The sequence below is a fragment of the Pelobates fuscus genome, chromosome 2, assembly GCF_036172605.1.
Source record: "Pelobates fuscus isolate aPelFus1 chromosome 2, aPelFus1.pri, whole genome shotgun sequence".
Taxonomy (NCBI): Eukaryota; Metazoa; Chordata; class Amphibia; order Anura; family Pelobatidae; genus Pelobates; species Pelobates fuscus.
Genome location: NC_086318.1, coordinates 51,357,165 through 51,375,684, shown reverse-complemented (window position 1 = coordinate 51,375,684; position 18,520 = coordinate 51,357,165). Strand labels below are relative to the sequence as shown.

The 18,520-nt window shown below is 38.8% G+C and overlaps 1 protein-coding gene across 1 annotated transcript in view; it reads right to left on the bottom strand.

Moving 5' to 3' along the window:
* NBAS (NBAS subunit of NRZ tethering complex) overlaps positions 1-18,520 on the bottom strand; it is a 676,063-nt gene that overhangs the window by 41,239 nt on the left and 616,304 nt on the right. The gene's annotated exons all lie outside the window — the stretch shown is intronic.

Genomic DNA, 18,520 nt, shown 5'->3' with positions numbered 1-18,520 from the left:
TCAGCCATCACTGAAAAAAATATAACCTGTCAGACGAAAACTTAAAATCATGGAACTCTGACAAGGCGCTTGCTCCCATCGCCCTTTAACCCTGTATGCTTATTTTCAACCCTTAACATAATTTATTTTCCTCTACAGACTTCTTTCAGATGAGTCAGACTATGTTGCACGTATTACTTTTGTCGTTTAATTATACAATTATACAATACTTCTATTAGATAGTATGCTAGCTTGTTTTGTCATACCTGCTTGCATGTGATATATCACAGATTTGAGGCACCACAGTCCCAGGTTTGTTTTCTGCTGTCTACCTTCTGGGGATACCAGCATAACGCCCCCCCGACTGAGCGTATTGAAAAACAGGCTGGCTCTAAACTCATGCTTTCATTCTATATGATGGTATATCAACAGGCCATGCCTACCATGAGTGGAGCTTGCCAGCACGGCCACATGAATGCATGCATGTCAGGATGGCTCTACTTGCAAACCATTGTTTGTACACCTATTAAAGAACCATACTACTTCTGTTCCACATTTAAACCTCTAGAAACTGGAAGGAATGTAATAGACTGACTCACAGAACTGCTGCCCTACTCGCACCGTGGGTTAGCTTTGACGCTGAAGTCGAACATTCTTTCGCCTAAAATTTAAATAACCAATTACAAACCTTCTTGGCCATGCACTCTACCGAAAACCTTATAGGACACCCAAACACCCCACCTCTCACTTACTGGACTTCTGCAGAGCTAACCAATTGCACCCCTGGTATTTAATTGTTTAAAGAAATCCCAAAAATATCAATGTGTAAAAGCACTGCAGAATATGTCTGTGATATAACCATGATAACAGACAATGAATTCCCTTTAACCATAGGAACCCCATGTCTCCTTCTCGTTGTCAGCATTCCAGTTATATGTTGTACATTGCTGGAATGGCCTGAATCAGTCTTTCTTCTAAATCACATTGTTCTTTCTTTCTTATCGCTATTCTTAATAGGTACACAGTGTTTATCATTAATACGAAAATTCTGGATAATAATAATTATCACCATCATAATAGCGATAAACCATTAAGGAAAATAAAGATTTTAATTTAAAATGTGTAATTTAAACCTGGGATATAGGAATAGATGATTGTGAAACACTATATACAGCATGCAGCATGACACCTAAGCTCTGCAGCTAATATATTAAAGGAACTCTCGCTGGTTCATACTTAGCCCCCCTGGGAGACCATTACAGTCAGCAGATAGTTGGAGGCTGCTTTTAATGATAACTAATGTTTCCAATCATGATGCATATTAGCAGCACCTTGGCTGGAAATACATTTACAGTGAGAAGGAATTCCATATCCTGTGAACACTGCAAACACTGTTTACATTTTTAATACATTTTCAGTGCCAATTAGCAACCTTGTTTATCAAGAATCTCTAACAAACACCTCACCTAGAATAATTCTTGAATCTCAGATGTTTTCGATTGCCTGTTTATTCTAATAAAAAAAGATAACTGTAGATGAAAGATACAATACAAACCCTCGATACATAAAATGCTATGTTGCTGCACCTAACTGGTGAGGCTGAAACATTAAAGTGACACTATAACAACTTATAAACAGATTATACTATACTGAAATAGGCTTAACAGTAGAGGAATGTGCGTACCCTATGTTTTGGAACATTAGGCGTCCATGAGTCAAGACTGCAAAGGAACACGAAAAAAATGTGGTAGGTCTAAGTTAGGGCAATGATGGTTAAGCTGCCTCGGCTAAGGATTTAAAGGAGATTTTAATGCCTCTCTTGCCTAATGTGTTTGCGTACTACCAGCAAGGCAGAGCCCTGAGGCATGGTGGAATTTTTGGTAATAATACCAGTTGGTCTGTGAAAAATAAAGGTGACTGATCTACCAAAGAGAAGGAACTAACAATTGACAGAAAACATTATCATGGGGGTTGCGGTTTAGGTTCTAGTGGCAGCATATGAGTCCGATGTGGACTGTTGTGGAACGAGCAAGGTGTTCTTGCTGGGCCTCAGGTGTGTGGGTTTTGGGTAAGTTGTTGGGCCCTCCTTGGGTTAGAGGGCCCTGTGGGAGACCAAAATCTCACAAAAGCACTGCTGCACCTTGAAGATCTTGAAGAGGGTAAGTGGTGTATCCATGAATAACAAGGAGTGTACATGACAGACGCCAGCGATAGCAAACAATGTGCTGCTGTAAGAGAGAGTTGAGTGGCCTGAGGGTTCTACACCAGACTAAAGTGCTGCCTGATAGATCTGCGTAAAATGCCAACATCATATTCTCAAATTGATTTCCCTCTGCTTTGTCTTTCCCATTTTGGAAGTGGATCACCAGGTCCCTCGGGATAGTGGCCTTCACTTTAGCCTGCATGAGGATACAAAAAAGTCACTCTAGAATCACTGCATTTGACTGTTGTGGTGGCAGCAAGGCCACCAGCACTCACCTCATTAAGTGTGGTAATTCAGCTGCAGGGACATCTTCAGGGACCCCTTTGACCTTTAAGTTGATCGGACGCTGGATATCCTTTTGTGCAACAAAGTGGCGTTAATACATTTGTTTCTGCAGTTCTTGTACCTCTTAATAGAGTGACTCTGCTTGTTATTTACCTTTGTGTGAAGCATCATCCAGTGCTCTGATGCGGTCTGTCAGGTCCAGTAGCCTCAATGGATCATCACTTTGTCTGCTAGTATATTGTTCTGCACATCCGTTTATAGCTCCTTCAGGACAGAAGTGGTTACCACAGAGGAGTCTAGTGCCATCTTCCTAGGCTGTGGCTTTGCGGGTGCAGGTAAGAATTCTTTCTCTGCTTCGTAGGACAGCTCATCGGAGAAATCCTGCCAGCCCCCAGAGAGGGCAGTCATCTTGGTCCCACTTGCACCAGATGCCTGGCTCCACAGATGGACAATATTCATCCCAAAGCTGGGTCTGTCTGCCTTTGGTTATTTGGATTTGCGCTTCATGATATTTGGGTTATCCAGTGAGCCACCAAGATCTAGCCAGCAAAGTCAAAAGCTCTTTAAGCTGGTATATCAGCAGTTTGAAGCTCGGAGCTTCAGGATCGTGCGGCCATCTGCTTTGGAGGTTAGGTTCCGCCCCCGTCAAGGACACTTATTATTACTTTTTTTAAACTCTGGTAAAACTGCGTCTTTGTTACTTTACCTACATATCTACTGGATGATTGTGTATGGACCTGTTCAACTTAGTGTGTGGATGTCAGTAGCTTTATCCAGCTGATAATGGATGTGTGTTCTATAGTGCTAAAGAAAGCAAAGTCTGCATTTGCAAAAGTATAACTAGGAATCACATAGCCCCAGTGCAAGAATCATAAAAGGGCCCCGCTTACGCTCTTACTTATACATATACACTGACACACACACTGTTTAACCAACACACACACACATTCTCAATGACAGACAGATAGACACACACACATTTTCACTGATTTGACACACAAATTCCACACGGCTCCCTCGCACACTGTTTAGTGATTGGGTTTAGTTAAAACCGGAGTGACATAATATCCCGGTATCACCAGAGAGCACGCCAGGGAGCTGTGTAGAAAAGAGAGAACATTAGTGCTCCCTTACCGCTGCCGCCTCCTTTATCTCTCAGGACGCAGACTATTTTGGCAACTGGGCAAGCAGGTGTCTACTCTACCTTAGTATATACCATTTGGGGGGGGGGGGGGGGAGAGAGGCGAGACCTTAATCGCTTACCTTTATGCCCTATTGTACCCTAAATGATTCTCACTAGCTCTCAGTATAGACTGTCTACTGGTTCCTCCCATGAAGAAAAAAAAAAAAGAAAAAAAGAAATAACTCTTCATAATCACAGGAAATTCAGGAGATGTTTCACACCATAGTATCTGCCTAGGTAGTGAGGCACGTAAAAACAGCAAATTATGGACCCTCCTGTCATGTTATAAAATTGTAGATTTTGCCATATTTAATATACCATTAATCTTAATTTTCTAATTGATTGTGGCAAATATTTCCCCTCCCTTTCTTGTTTACATTCTCGTTCTTGTTAGAATATGCTATCCTTTTTATTCTTGTTACTGTACATGTTGTCTGTGATTTGCTGTTTAGAACTAAGAAATAGTTTTTTTTTTCCTTTGACAATGTGCACGTCTGCATTTGGATACTAAGCTCCCACTGTTCACTTTGAGATACCTTGTGATGATATGTGTTTTCTCTTCTGTTTCTGTCTGATTTCCAGTTCTATGGAGCTGTTGAATGGACTTTGAAGCTTCTCCTAGTTTCACGGTGCCTTCCATTTCTTGTTTGTTTTTTATGCTAATCCATTGTAATTCTATTTCAGTTTCATAATCGCATCAAAATACCTCGTACTATTTTGATTAGTTGTAAAATATTCACCTCCTTTCATTAATAAAATTCAGATTATTGCTACACTAAAGCTAGCATAATCTACAATTATCACTAAATGCCTACATCCAACTAACACTGGGGTTTTGAAAAGCACGACAGGATAAATTGCTTGCAAAATATGTATCATTGCAAGAGACATCTGATTATTCCTCCTCAAAGACCTTGTGACCCAAGGACAGAACCTACATGAGTAGTCTCAGGTCTGAGAGTCTCAGGTCAACTAAAGTAAAACAGGCACCAGTCAGCAATAAAAGAAACTGCAAACATCATTGCTAAAACCTTGCACCTCCGAATTATACATTTTATCTGACAAACTGGTCCTTTACACCAAAAAGGAGATTGTAGAATTGTGGGGAATATCTGGCAAATCTACTCTAGCTTTGGTTATAGTTAAAATCAAGGATAGCTGAGATAAGCTTACGATGTTGGTACATGACACACCTAAACACTACCATAAAATATGGGATCCTTGGTTTTAAAACTCATCTTTTACCTTCTAAAGCTTAGAGTCCTCTATGGTTGCCACAAACTTTCCATGGCATTTTGTTTTATCTTTTGTCTTTCTGATTTTCTTGTCCTCTTCCTTTTGTTTATCTTTCTGTGGATTTACCTTTTTACCTCTTATTTCCCCTTCCTCTTTATTGCTTGTACCTCTCTCTATTTAATTTTTTTTTATTATTATTTGAACATATTCTTGGATTTATATATCCTCCTCGGAACTGAGGAAACAAATTGTCTTCCAATACACCATCCATTTTTGATTAGAAGGAAGAGGAAGTTCCCAGCATTCCAGCCTATCACATGACATATCACTGGAAAGCCACCGATGTCCTCTTTACAATACAGCAGGGATTTATAGAAAAGCTCAAAAGAATAAAAGGAGATGCATGTGAACGGAATGTCCCGTACAGAGTACTCAAGTTAATGGGCTGGGTCTCAGGAGGATATATATTCCATTATGTAACCGCTATAATATTCACTAATATGGTTTCCCATATTTTCTTTTGGGGCCCTGGTCTGCTATTTGGAACTCATACACCATACTACCATGGAGGTCGACCTTTTTAGTTTCTCTGTTCATATAGTTAGTTAAGAATAGCTTTTCGGCACACAAACACTTTTTTTTAATCTCCTCCTTTTTCTTTATAATGGTAGCTTATTACAGGCTCTCTTACATCTATTTGAGAGATATCATGCTCCTTATATAGTATGTGTTAATGCCATTTTTGGGATTACTTGTCACTATGTTTTATTTTTACATAGGGCATTGTTTTTGCCCATTATCTGCCTATTGTTGGCCATTTTTCCTCACATTCTGTTACTGTGAATTATATGCCTTATAAAACCACATGGAGACAGATGTTAAAGACTTGTAGAGGGTTAATTCTCCTATTTTGTCATTAGATCACGTATTGTTCACGAATACCATTAGTATTCACTTGAGGTTCTAAATGCAAATCTTCTTCGAAAGGGACAATGTGTTTTCCATGAAACATATTCAGAAAAAGTTTATTACAGAAAGATAAGCACTGCCATCATGCATATGTTATTTTATATAATCGATATAACCGACTTGTAAATCAGGGAGCCATATTCCACTGTGGATAGGTTTAAAAAACATTCTGTCCAATAAGTAACAGAAACATTCTAAAAACTATTTTCTATTTTTTTCGTGTGTGTGTGTGCGCCATATTTTAATGTGTCAAATAAATTTTAGCAAGTATATTAGTCGGAATAGAGATATATATTTTTTTCAGGCACTTCACTGGCTCATTTGCCAGTTCTATATCTCAAAATAGTTCTACGTTGAAGGATCTAATTAATTCCATTTGCTTTTTTTTCCTGCTTGTACAGCCTGCATTTAAATAGGTTATTAATGAAGGGCACTTACAAGCCAGGCAGATACAATGATAAATACAGAAACCTTTTGAGCACTGTTACCTAGGTAAAGAGTTTCGGGTGTGAATTTAAATTATTGAATGCCATTTAGATGGAGAGCTATATTAAAATAATAGGCTGTTGCAGAGACGCTAAAGAAAAGACATCACCTTGTACTTTGCTCAACGTAATCCTCTGTAGGTCACTCTATTATTATGTATGTTAAACTAGGTTACATATTGCACGGACATGCTGCAACCTGTTTTATTAGATTTTATTCTAGGTAATAAAAACGAGGACAGAGGTTCTAAACTTCAACTTCTGAGCAAAAGGCAAAGACTGATACTAAAATGGCTCGGCTAACAGAGTGTCAACACAGATTAAATAAGACACATGGCATTTCATTGTACATGCAGCTCTGCAGAAGACCTCTGCAGAAGAGGTTTATAGGTCAAGATTTATGTAAATGTGGGAGAAGTGGAGCTCAATGTTCTCATAAAAAATTGGCCTTATAGAACAGGGCAACAGCTATTACAGTATACGTGGTTAGGAAGCGTGTAATATATTTTACAGTTCTGATAAGGGGAAGTTTAAGATAGATGAACATCATCAAGTGTATACAAAACATAATTCAGTAATTACAAACAAGCAGGGAATTAATCTCATATTTGCCGACAATGTCATTGCCATCACAATTAGTAGTTTTTGTGTTTTCGAGCCGCATTTTGACCATTACTGATTCAGTGAAAAAGGGCTCTGTACTGTACATTAAACACTTGTTTTGTCTATCTCAATCCTTCCAAAGGTGAGTTATCAAAAATGTCGCAACATTTCAACAAACATACCGACCTTTTTCAAACTAGTTTTATGGATGGGAAGTTACTGATTGGCTGAGAACGTCAACTGACCGCTCTCAGCCAATCAGCGGCACCTCTGTCCGATTCTGCAAGAGACTTTCGGTTTCCCGATTTTGAGAAAACGGAAGGAGAGAGGGGCCTGGAGATTTGGCACTGGAAGACAGACTTAGGGGTTAAACCGTTTGAGGACCCCTAAAGCACATCTAACTGAAAAGCTTTGTGCGTGAAGACTGTGTACTCTTTTATTCATTATGCAAAAAGTGTGCTACTTACCTTTTCTTCCATTGTGCTGGTCCAGCCAGGTCTTCTTCCTTGATGTCACCATCTTAGAGTTTTCAGAGGTACAATTACACAGACATACTTGGTTTTTCAGTTTTTCTTTTCCATGTTACTTTCTGCTATTCTCAGAATAGTGGTCTGACCCTATGCAAGAGCCCAGAGAGGTTCCATAACTAGAAGGTATCATGAGGGAGGTGGACAAATGCTCTCTCCACACTCCCTTGGTGCAGGTGTGAAAGTAGGCAGCACATATGATGTCTTCATGAACTTGTCCTCATTTACTTTTCTCCTGAGCAATATAAAAGTTTATGGAGGGTTGCCCTGCTTCCAATTTTGACATTGCTATTTTACAGGAAATTGGTCATTAGACCTTCATCAGTTCTTGCAAATGTGAGAAACCAGCAGGATATATTTAACAAATGAAGTGCACAGATGAATATGTGCGAATAGTATCTTAAAACGGAACATGGCTAATACTTTTCAGTATATACGTGTGGATATCTCACCGTATAATCAAAATTCTATGACTATGAAGTTGTTTAAAAATAATAATTCATGAACTAAAAATGTAGGCAATGGACAATATTGCATATGAAATTAATACAGTGAATGCTTGTTTTTCCTGGGCATGTTGGGAGATAGAAGGATAACAATTAATTGATTTACTTTGACAATTACATTTGTCAGAGCATCTACAAAACATAAAAGGAATGTGCATGTATACTGAGCAGGAAATATGGTCGATAGTGTAGGGCAGTCATCATAAAGGGGAAAAGGTTCAATATAATGTAGCTGATTGCCACAGTGACGGGTTAACATTTTATGCCGGTGATGAAAAGGTTCTTTTCAAAGAGACATTTGAAGTGTAAAATGCACTACAGATATACCATTATACCATCTGCAATGAATCATTTAACCAAGTGAGATGTGAAAAAAAGGAAAATGAAATACTGCAGCTATTTAATTATAGAGGAGCTTACAAAAATAGAAATCCTGTGATATGGCAAATGTGGTGTGCACTGTTGAAGAAGCATAACAGAAGAATTTTGTTCAAATACATAGGTAAAATGTATGCATTTAAGTCATTTTGGAACAAAGTTCTAAAGGTGGAGCAATCTCCATGGATACTAATTTTGATGATTGGTCCATTTTCAGAACTGTGCCTTTCAATTACTCTTTATAATAACTTATTTGTGTCTGGTGAGGGAACGTGATTGTCTGGAATAACAAAAATTTACTTTAGAAATGGAATTATCAGTAATGTTAGATCTGTATATCCGTTGCACTTTAGAGTATAGCTATAAAAAAAAAAGAGGCAGACCTAAGCCCTTTAAAAAAAAAAAAAAAAAAAAATATATATATATATATATTTTTTTTTTTAATATTATTTTGATTACTGATAATGGAGAACTGCAAGGAGGTCTTTGCTATTCTCATAGAAAAGCCAAAGTCTACAGCAAGTATTAAAAAGCATACACCACGTACACCACCCTAAACACACGCCAGATACACAGTATGTCACCCCTTTCTACCATACATATTTTCATACTTCAGATATTCTAAACTAAATGGGAATTGGGGGCACACATGGAACATGCATTTCTAAGCAGGGGTTCTGCACTAGAGGTCAAAATGTATACAAAATACAGATTTAGGAATAGCGCACACACAAAATTATGCAGTTTTAAATTTTAGTAGGCTACTTAAAATCACCTATTTCAGCAAACAAATATGGAGATTCAGTTCCACAACACGGTCATATTGTGTTAAGCCCATCACTATGTACCCCAACATTGGTGGGTCCTACATTAACTTTAACTCGGGAGACAATCAACTACTTAAACAGTGCCAATGCTAAGCGAATTGAATGTAAAGAACTGAAGGAATACAACGAACTAAAGTGCATTCAATGAATCCACTGTTAGTGCATTGTAACTATATATCATACAAAATATATGTGACAGTTCAAAAACATAAATTGCCATTACATAATAATACATGGAACACTATAGGGTCAGGAACATGTATTGCTGACCCTATAGTGTTAAACTAAACATTAAGGTGGCTGCACCTGCTTTATCCCCAATAAAAATGTATTCTACTCGCCTTTATTCCAGCGTCGTGTGGGTCTGCCGGCACTAGCCCCTCCCCCAATCTGCCCCCTCCCCATTGGAAAGAATTGGATTGGCTAAGATCATCAATTCTGATGATTTCAGTAAAGGATGCAGGTCAGAAGGCGGGGCCAAATGCCCCCATGGCCAACCAGCATCTCCTCATAGAGATGCATCCAATCAATTATTATTATGATATTTATAGAGCGCCGTCAAATTCTGCAGCGCTTTGGGGAAAGTTCATTGCCCACTGTGCAGCACTGACCATGAAAGCACCTCTAGTGGCTGTCCGAGGCAGTGAAAAGGCAGTGTTTACATTAAAAAGCCTGCAGGGACTGACTAAACTCAACAGAACAACTGCATTAAGCTGTAATTTTTCTGGTGACTATAGTGTCCCTTCAAAGAGACAGTGCTTTTATGTATAGCTATACATATGCATGCGATATATTAACAATCTGCATATTATAAACCTGAGAAAAGAAAAACGTTACCTGCGCTTTCTCCTTAATCCCTATGTATATTTAGACAAATGGAGGTCATTTAGTTGCTCCAATGGCCATTGGAGGGAATGCCGCCTGCCAACATCAAGGCAGACCCCCCTAAGCGGGTCCTAACACTGACCCTTCAGCCTGCTTTCTTGAGCTTCTGGCAAAGATATCTCTAATGAGACAGAAAGGGGTATTTTTTATATACACCCCTATACTTATTAACCCTTAATAGGGAACACATGGGATGGGTAGCAGCATTGTAACCAGGCTGTGTGATGCAAAGTAAATACAAATACAAAAAGAGAAGTCCTGCGCTTAAGCAGCAAGGACTACAACACACATCAGCCCCAATATATAGTAAAAACCAAAGAAAAGAAAAACGTTACCTGCGCTTTCTCCTTAATCCCGATGTATATTTAGACAAATGGAGGTCATTTAGTTGCTCCAATGGCCATTGGAGGGAATGCCCGCCTGCCAACATCAAGGGATTAAGGAGAAAGCGCAGGTAACGTTTTTCTTTTCTTTGGTTTTTACTATATATTGGGGCTGATGTGTGTTGTAGTCCTTGCTGCTTAAGCGCAGGACTTCTCTTTTTGTATTTGTATTTACTTTGCATCACACAGCCTGGTTACAATGCTGCTACCCATCCCATGTGTTCCCTATTAAGGGTTAATAAGTATAGGGGTGTATATAAAAAATACCCCTTTCTGTCTCATTAGAGATATCTTTGCCAGAAGCTCAAGAAAGCAGGCTGAAGGGTCAGTGTTAGGACCCGCTTAGGGGGGTCTGCCTTGATGTTGGCAGGCGGGCATTCCCTCCAATGGGGCATTTTTATATTATAAACCTGTACTATGTCAAATAAATATTGTTACGATGACATTGCTATCCAAAACCTTCTCAAACGTGTTCTTTCCTGTGGTCGCCTCCAAAGAGGCATCTGAAGTAAAGGGACGGGTGCTCATTAGTTGTGTTTTTTGTTTTTTAATTGTCTTGAATTGAATACGTCTTGGCTGGGACAAGAAACAGACAGTGACAGTAAATTAAAATAATTTGGGTCATACTGTATGCACATTTACTATCTAAAACCGTTATCTAATTTCCTTGTCAATATTGTCTTATATCAAATATTAATGCAGGTTGCATGGTCACGCATTTGTCTACAACTGCATGGTGGTGTTTATCTTTTATCTCCAAAATAAATCCCCCCATCGCCCCTGATGAGCTCATCATATTTTGAAATATCAGTACCCTTCTCTACTTCCATACTTTTTTTTTTTTTACTATATATTCTTAAATGTCTCTTTTTATTGTTGTCCCACAGTATTGCATGCTATCAGGACATTCTACAGACTATGCAAAAAAGTAACTAATGCAATAATTAAGAAAATAATCTTGCTCTTTGCGACCAATATAAATTTAAATGAATTATATAAATCAACACTGTTGCATTACTTGAATCTGCCTTTATAGAGAAATGAGCAGTGCTTGTGAGGCTAATAAAACCTTCATTTGGACTTTATTCATTTTGGATTGACTACTGGAGAGTGCATGTGATATAAAAATATTAATTTTAGCTACACAATGGCATTTATTTACTAAACACAGCACTGTAATCAATTGATGGTTTTATAGCGAAAGTTCAGACAAAACCTGTTGAATTGGTTCAATTATTCAATACGGCCTTTGTCTTTACTTAAGAAAAAAAAAAAATTGACGATTTAGGGAATAATTCCCATGTACCATTCTTGATAATATCATCACAAACGAAGTGTTAATAAAAATCTTCCACCATTTTATATACCAGCAGACTCACGTAACCGTATGTCTTTTTAATAAGCAATTGTCATATTTTGTACGCGGTCTTCCCAGCTATTAATATGTAAGCAGACAGATTCGCTTTGTATGTTAGTTACAAGTAAGTGAAGCCCCAGTTTATTTTTATTGCTAATTTTGCCCACGTCGCACAACAATCTTATGACAGGCGTAGATAAACTTCTAATACAGAAGTGCTGTCTCGTAGCAATTTCTTTTACTGCAAGATCTAGAATCAACAAGATAAATCTGAAACCCCTAATTAAAAACAACTGTAGATGATATTAAAAACAAATGAGTTTATTGGATACGTTAAGAGCCATCAGATACATGGAAACACAAAGTGATGCATTTCGAATTAACCGCACTTAGTCATAATCCTGAATCATAAGAGGCTCATAAAAACGAATGGTTACCTCGAAAAGCCTCAAGCTGAGTCTTTTGTCCATCTCCCTTTATGCGATAATTTTACTGTGTAGTAAATTGATGCTATCTTATCTAAAACACAAAAAACACCTACTGGAGGATGTGAGGTGTATCTTGTTCTCTTAACTTTCGTTTTTATCCTCACTGTGCTATCTTTGTTATGTACCTATTTTTGTTTATAAGTGTCATCCACTTTTAGATGCACTAACAGTGTAATGCCTAAGCTTAATGCTGCAGGTGTGTCTGGATAAAAATACCCATGATGCTAAGCTTAGATCATCATAAAAGTGTTGTTCATAAAATCGACAAGTTTTGCCACCATTGTCCTAAGTTAAAGCTCGGAAACTGCAAACCTTTTGCTGCTTGTGATGTACATCCCAATATAAATAAGGAACAGTCTTATGGAACTATATCATATGTATCAAGGCTTCGCAGACAAGTCAGCAGAAATTTGCTATTGATTTCTTAGAGATTCCTCCAAGTGTTCCAATGTTGCATTATATATATTCACAATGCTCTTACAACAGATTATTTAAATACACTTTAGATCACTAAGCAGTAGCATTATTTAATTTGCCTCCCACGTTAAAATTAGTGTAGCGTACTGTGGTGTTGTGGTGAGCTTAACACGGTATGGCCATATGGAGGAACTGAATCCCCATATTTGTTTGCTGAGTTAGGGGATTTTAAGTAGCCTTGTAAAATATAAAACTTTGTGCGCTGTTCCTTAAAGGGACATTATAGGCCACCAGATCACTTCCGCTCATTTAAGTGGTCTGGTTACAGTGCCCCTGTCCCCTTAACTATTTAATTGAAAGTATTGCAGTTATTGATAAACTGCAATTATTACCTTGCAGGGTTAACTCCACCTCTAGAGACACTTCTGGGTGGTTAGACGACTTTTTGTCGATTTGCATGAGGACATTAACCGTCATCTGAAACCCCATAGGAAAGCACTGAGCAATACTTTCCTATGTGGTAGTCCTATTGAGGGCTCTGCACTTGCCTTTCCTTTTTCTTAATTCCACCCACCGAGGGAGGGGGAAATTTCAGGTCACCTAACCTTTAATCTGCATTTTCAAAATCAAGGCACAATGATTCACACTGTGTCACTGGCATACTGCCCCTCTATGAGTGACCATTCCTGCCTGCCTCCCACCTAGTGGGTGTCACACATACTTGCCAAAAGCAAAAGATTCAGCAGGACTTTTGGGCCCCTGAACTGCATGTGTTCAGGAGTCCTGCAGCACAACAAAGAAAAGTCCCAAAAAGAGCAGGGTGAAGCATGCACAGAAGATGCCATGACATTTTGGCCCTAGTTGGCCTCCTTGCTGGGTAGCATGTCACTTTTGCACCTATGCCCATCACGACTGACACAAATCGAGTCACTGGCACACACACCTCCACGGCAGACCTGCCTCCATTCTAGCGGCATGCTTGCTGTGGTATGTCCCCGGTGGAGCTTTTCTACTCATCAAAATCTTTGCTTAACCCCTTAAAGACACATGACATGTGTGACATGTCATGATTCCCTTTTATTCCAGAAGTTTGGTCCTTAAGGGGTTAAATACAGGTAACTCCGTTAAAAATATTTAAACCTGTATTATAATCATGTGGTTACTTCAAATGCAACTATAACAGCGTGATGGAGGATTAAAGATTTAATCATTTAAAAGATAGAGGTACAGGTAGAGCTTATCCAGTGAACTCCCTGGTCTGCTCATCTGTAAATGCATAACTCTATTTGCTTCTTATATGCAGCAAACTCAAAAGAAACCTCTTAGTCGGCACAAACATTTTTTTGCAAGGTTATGATGTTTGAAAAGAACAAAAATGAGATGTTTGATACATAACGATTTCAATTCCTTGCTAGACAAACATAGGCTGGAGTCACGGTTTGTTTAGCAAGTTAAGCAGTGTCAGAGTCCGCAGCTGTCAATCCTGACTGCTTCCATGACAGATATCAATGCTATAACTGGAAGGAGATGGAAAAATAGGTTTTAAACGGATTTCCTTCTGCCTGTCAGATTTAACACCAGCAGAAATCCAGAATCCCTTTTTAACCCACAATATATTATGTTCACACAGCTAAATTGGAGCACGCTGACTGCATGCAAAGTCATCACCTATATAAAATTCACGGCTCCCAAAAACAGAAAAATGTACCCCATCGTCATGGATACCATGTTATGTGAGCAGTAATACATTTGGAGGTTGCAGGAAACAGGCTTTGAGTGAAAGAGCAATTTTAAAGTAACATTTCATGCAGCACAGAGTGTGAAATCCATCAAAACCGTAAATGAAGAAAGCAGGACTCTATAAAATAAAAAAAAAAAAAAAAAAAAATAGCAGTAAAAAGCCTTTCAAGAGATGTACATAGACAACTTTTCTCTGCCCCGGATGATTTGATTTGTAGGTGTACATGTCAAAACATAAATAATAAAAATCTAGCTCATATTTTAATGCTGGCTGCAGCACAATCACAAAGTATTTCCAAACTTCCACAGAAAAAGAACTTAAAGCAACACTCTAATCACAGTAACTTGTTTTAGGGTTTATAATGCAAAGAATCTCGGGGTGCTCACCCCACTGCCGTATCTTTTCAAACTTTTTTTAAAGAGAAGCTATAGTCACCAGAACACTACACAGCTTATTGTAGTGGTACTGGTGTCTATAGCATAAAAATGCTGAGTATTTACATTGCTGCCTAGTAACACCTCTAGATGCAGTCGTTCAACGGCCACTAGAGGTTCTTTATAGCTCAGTGTCTCCACTCTACTCCCATGAGAGAGATCATCAGCCTCTTTACAGACGGACGCCCCCCCCAAACCCTTCCGCCTCCTTCCAAATAGGTAGTCGAGCACTATAATGCTAGGAATACATGTTTGTGTTCCTAACACTATAGTGTTCCTTTAAGTGGCTTGAAAAAAGCAATGGCTCTCCCTGCGCCCAAAGTTTGACCCATCTATTCTCAGGTTCTACACTTCCATGCTGGATATTTTTTTATATTTTTTATTTTGCAGTGCATATGAGGGTAACATAAAGGCATGGGGTACCCCAAAGGTAATCCGCATGCATATTTCGAAACAGTGGTTACATAACATTGAGAGCATTGGGGTATGTTAGTACAGTGCACTAATTTTATATTCAAGTACATGCTTAAATCATGCTAGTTAGGCATTTTATAAATCGAGGTTCTATAAGCGTTAAATATACTAGGCTAGCGTTAGTAAGTAACTCAGTTGCTATAACGTGAGTATAATATGGAGCCTATACATCAATCTTGCGCTTTGTTATATTTGGTGTTTCCAGTGATACCAAACTTAATAGTAATTGACATTATTATTATTATTATAGCATTTAGAGACAGTGAGTTGGCCGCATAATGGTGTTGTGCAGTGTTAAGTTGCAAGCTGGGTAGGTTACAGGCTGCTAAGGCCGGGCTGATCTTAATGTGAAGCATGAGGCGACAGGGATCCGCACACGGCCCTTCCCTTTAGCGAGTGTGACAGGCTGAAGAAAATTGCAGTGCCTAAGCGCCTCAGCAGTAATCAATTCGGACCAATGCGTAAGGCATAGACATGGTATAAAAGCGTAATGTCCACCTGGGTGACCTGTTGCCCATGAAGTTCTTTAGTGTCGCTGTTGTGGTTTGGTGGAGCTAGTTTGCTGACACTGGCCTGCTGTTGCAGGTCATGAGGCCCCTAGCATAGTCTCTTTCAGCCAATGCCCTCTTTGTGGAAGCGGTGTGGGCTCGTCGTTGGGTCTCGGCATCCTGCCGCTGTGCGAGGGTCAACTTGCTGGATATTTTAACATTTAGGCAAGACTGATTTTAAAGGACGGTCTAGCAGTAAATGAAAAAGACTGATGTCCTATGATTCTTTTCTAGTGGCACATGCATGTGGATCCTGGAAACCCATTAAACAACATTTACGGAGATATGGCAAAATGCAAGTGTCATCAACAGATTGGTGACAGTTCTTCTTTATATAGGACGTTACTATATATATATTAAATATTGATTTGGGATTCCTGTCCCACTACCAACACTTTACATGAACACTCTCCCAACATTATCTTACTATTCTGTCATATGTACCAACACTTTAAAATGCATTCCTATATGTTTATTCTATCTATATACCAAGTACTATGTGTTAACCTATGCTTTCCCATACTCATATGCACGTATGCTTATATATATATATTTCTGTGCATTTATATTTGTGTATATGAGTTCATGTGCATGTATGTATATGTGTTTATGTATATGTACATGTGTTTATGCGTTCACATATACACATTTATGTGTGTGTGCATGTATAAAGTGTACCATCCTCTGCACTGTCTGCTTGTTTGTTTTTCTTTTCCCTCTCTCCCCCCTCACTCTGCTCTTCAGAAAGATATTTATGACCCTCTACAAAGATGGTGTCTATTTTCTACCAAACCTGTGTCTTATCTACACTCATGTCGCTTTAACCCCTATATCACAACTCAACTTTGAATTCTATGTGTCCTCTTGCTCAGAAATGCTTCAGACTTGAGAAAGGGAGGTTATCCCGAAAGCTTGTCATTAAAAATTTCTGTTAGTCCAATAAAAAAGGTATTACAAGATACAAATTTTATCTGTTTTTTACATCTATCTATCTATCTATCTATATATATATATATATATATATATATATATATATATATATATACACACACACTGGGGTAAGCATCTCTGGTACCCAATTCTACTAACTGTCCACTCTTTTGTGGATATCAAACACCAGGCAAAAGCAAACCAACCAAACGGACGGCCAGTGACTGACTTGTCTTAGCCGACTATCCGAGTTTGGATATGATGCAGAGATAACCTAAACTTTAATGTTTCTAAGTTTGATTTATATAAGGTAGAAATATATTGTATTAAAATGTGCAGACTGTGCTGATATCTGTTTCCCCAAACTGCCATGGATTGGGCTCACATGCCAATTTTCAAACACAAAGAAATGTCTGAATGTATAGATCTGTATAGGCAGCCGCAGCATAAAGACAAATAATACCCTCGCAGTATAGATCTTTCTCACACATAGAACAGGGAGAAGTATGGGGGCTGCAACTGCATCACTAGGCCACCAGGTATGTGAGAGGTAGGGATAAAAGCACTATGGGGTTCTGGGGCAATTGGATTAATGGACCACTAAAGTCAGCCACTAGAGGCACAGTACCAATTCTGTGACATGCATGTTCTGGGTGTGCCCCCAATACCTTTTTTTTCTGGAATTATGGACATGCAATAATGTGACTGGGCTTGGGTATAAAGGGATTATTGGAATAGGGTATTCACTATGGAAGACATGAAGGATACTTTATTAAAGTACCTATGATTTCTGGTCACTTTATAAGTATTGCAAAAATATAAAATCTTTATGAAACACTCATTAACTGAATTGGAATTTCTTTGAAATTAAAAAAAAAAAAAAAACTGTCGAGTTTGACAAAAATAGACAAAAGGTGTAGGTTCCATTGTTGACCTTGTTTTATTCCCATAACTGTTGCTAGCAACAAACATGGAAAAGAGTCCACGTCTCTATGGAGGATCTCAATTAGTAAACTTGTTTCAGCAGGGCCTTCGTCACCTCTTGCCTGTCAATATTTATTTTGTATGTCAATAACTTGTATATATTCCCATTCGATAATTGTAATGCACTGCGGAAAATTTTGCCAACAATAAAAATCTTGTGGTCTCGTGTCATCACCAGTAGCAGTCAACATTTTAATTTCGCGCATGTGATATTGATGCAGCTCCTGGTGGATAAACACCATGAATGAAAGAAAGAAGATGGCTGGCACCGTGAGGGGAGGCTTCAGGTGAGCACATAAACAGAGATGTCACCTTTGGGGTCTTGGTTAACACTACACTACAGAGCCCCCACAGCCAATAAAGGGTAAAAAAAAACAAAAAAAACTTTAATTTACTCACCAGATTCTCAGCTCTGGGTTGGCGCTTTGCCTCCTCTGACGTCATCCAGCAGGGGGAGCTAATGCACATGCGTAGGGAGCATTGCAAGCGCCTTGGGCCCTCCCCGTAGGAAAGCATTAAATAAATGCTTTCCTATGGGATTTTCACTGACGCTGGATGTCCTTATGCAAAGAGTGTGGACGTCCAGCATCAGGTGACCTAAAGTCCGGTAAAATCCTGAAAGCGCATCCAGTGGCTGTCTGGTAGATAGCCACTAGAGGCTGTCTTGGTGCTGCAATGTAAACATTGCAGCTTCTCAA